This window comes from Chrysochloris asiatica, unplaced genomic scaffold, assembly GCF_000296735.1.
Source record: "Chrysochloris asiatica unplaced genomic scaffold, ChrAsi1.0 scaffold00134, whole genome shotgun sequence".
Taxonomy (NCBI): domain Eukaryota; kingdom Metazoa; phylum Chordata; class Mammalia; order Afrosoricida; family Chrysochloridae; genus Chrysochloris; species Chrysochloris asiatica.
The window spans coordinates 5,703,391-5,706,173 of record NW_006408652.1 but is presented as its reverse complement, the minus strand read 5'-3'; positions in this window follow the sequence as shown (position 1 = coordinate 5,706,173).

Here is a 2,783-nt window from a genome sequence, read left to right as displayed (position 1 = left end):
ATGTTTTCACCTCTAGCCAGCCTTCTAATTGTACTCAGTGAGTTTTTTTATGCTCCTCACGCTCATGATTTTATGTAATTCATACAAAAACCTTCTGAAATAGATCCATCCCCATGATACTAATGAAAAAGAGAAGAAAAGAAGTTATAATGGTCTGACCATCTCCGAGCCAGCAAGAGGCAGAGCTGGCATTCGAACTCAGGGAGTGCTGCTTGGTGTCCCTGCAGGTCCTCATTCCCACTGCTGCCCTGAATGGAGCATGTGGCATGAGCAGTGTCCTTCCATGCTTTGGGATGGCCAGGGTCAAGGTTAGAAGAGAAAAGAAGGTTTCTGTCTTCTTTATACCTGAAGGCCTGATGCATCCCTACTCTCATTACTAGGGTTTTGGGTCTCTTCACTGCTTTTCTGTCTCTCTGACCAAGTGCAGATGGGTTTAGTGAGTGTGTTGGAGTATTTTGTCTTTTGTGTGTCTGTTTTATTTTAGGGAATACTCAAATCATTTTAATTGTTCCATTTGTAACAGCTGGAATATCTCTTTCTATAGATTGGAGAAGATGGTGTTGTCTAAGTGAAGATGATAAAAGAAAGCAGGAACATATTTACTCTCTTCTTCCTGAAAATTATCCAGGTAAACACAGAGTGAGTGGTAGGCTCCTCACCCAAGGGGGGCTGCAGATGGGAGGACAGTGGGATGGGAATTGCGTAGGATGCACGAATTAGTCCTGAACATAGGCATCAGCCCTGCCATGGGAGCGGTGAATGCCAGAGAGGGACTGGGCAGGGTCAGCCATGCCAGCCAAGCTGTGGGCAGTACCTTACTCAAGGAGGTGCTGATTGTACAATGTAAAGTGTGATCGGGATCTCCCTGAGTAAAGTAAGGCTCAACAAGTACAGCGTGTGTGGTCACCTTCAGAGTGAGGGTCTGAAGAGTTGCTAGCATCCATGAGTTGCTGAAATTTGGGCCGAAATGTTTTAAGTTGACCAATGAGGGGTTAATCCCAAGTAATGAAATGCATTCTGGGAGTAGGTAAATGCATTCTTGCTCAGATAAAGACAAGCCATCCAGTAAAACTGGCCTTTTCCTGGGAAGATAAGCAGCCTCCTTCATAAAGATCTCGAAAGGATGTATGTTCATGCCTAGCAATTGTACGGAGTCCTGGTGTGATGCTATAGGCTAAAGCACTGGACCACGGGGTTGACTTGAACCGCACTGGGAGAGCTGGAACAGACTCAGCAGCACTAAACAAGCACCACAACAGCAGCAACTGTATGCTTCGTTTTTAACCGTGAAGGTACTATTAGTTCTTACTTCCGTTGTCTTTGCTTGTTGGTTAGTTACTGTGGACATGTAACATTCTAATTTTTGTGTGTTTTCTTTTCTGATGCCAATTTACCATTGTCTTCTCCTCTTACAGATGATTCTAGTTGGACGATTACACACGTAGGTTTTCTAAGGTAGAGTTCAGTACAGCTCCTGTGGAACGCCTTAACTCAATTCCTTTCATCTAAGGCTTCATGGTGTTCAGATAACTGAGCTCCAAAGTCATGATTTGTAAGACTTTGCTTCTTTCCCATCCAGATTTTCTCTGGGGTCTTTCTGAAGCGCTAACACATAGGGAAATAGAGCTAGAAGCAAAAGGATGTTGGCTGTGTCAAGATTTGTAAATATATCTAATAAGTGAATTGTGGGGGTGATACATAAAGAATTCCTACACCTCATTTATAAGAAAAATGAACTAACTTTACAATGCGGGCTAGGATCTGAGTAGATCTATTTACCAGATACCATATATTAATGTCCAGTAATCACATGAGAAAATAATCATCAGGGCAGTAAACACTAAAATCACAGTGAGATATAATTCTAAATACAATAGATGGGTATAATCAAAATGACAGACGATGACAAGAGCTGGTGAGAATGGGGAGAAACTAGAACAATCATAGTTTGCCAATGTGATTGTACATGACTCATGCCACTTTGGAAATCAATTTTTCAGATACTTAAAGACTAATCATAGAGATTCCTTAGCCCCCAAGCCATTCCACATCTAGGTATATAGTCAAGAGAAATGAAAAACACATGCTTATATGAAAATGAGTGCACCAATGCTCATAGCAGAATTTTTCATAATAGTTCAAAAGTGGGAAACTGTAGATTCAGGATGACTAATAAAAAAGAGAAGAAGTGTTTTCCCATCTATACAATAGAGTATTAGCTAGTGAAGTAATCACTCGTGTTTCAGCATTGGTGAATCTTGAAGACATCATGCTAAATCAAAGAAGCCAGACCCAAACAGACATGCATTTTATGTTTCCATTTATATGAAATGCCAATTATAGGCAAATCAATCGAAACAGGAAGGAAATTAGAGTTTGCCAGGTGTTGGCAAAGTAGTCATTTGGAGTTACTACTGATGAACACAGACTTGATAGGAAAATGAAAAATATTCTGAAATTATGTAGTTGTGATATTTATACAACCTTGTTGAATATATGGGAGCCATGGAATTATCATGTAAAGGGTAGATTTGGGGGGGGCGTGTAAATCATATCTCAACAAAATCACTACTGGGAATTAGATGGCCACCAAAAGTTTGTAGTGTCTCACAGTCTTCATTTTATCGATCAGAAGCTTCAGTCAGCCATGGATATGGGACTTGCCCAAGGAAGCAGGAGGAGCTGAGAAAGTAATAATTACAATGGCAGTGGTGAGAATTGCCTTTAACGCAAAAGCTTATAAGCATGTGATTGATTGCTCCTATATCTTCACACAAAACCTC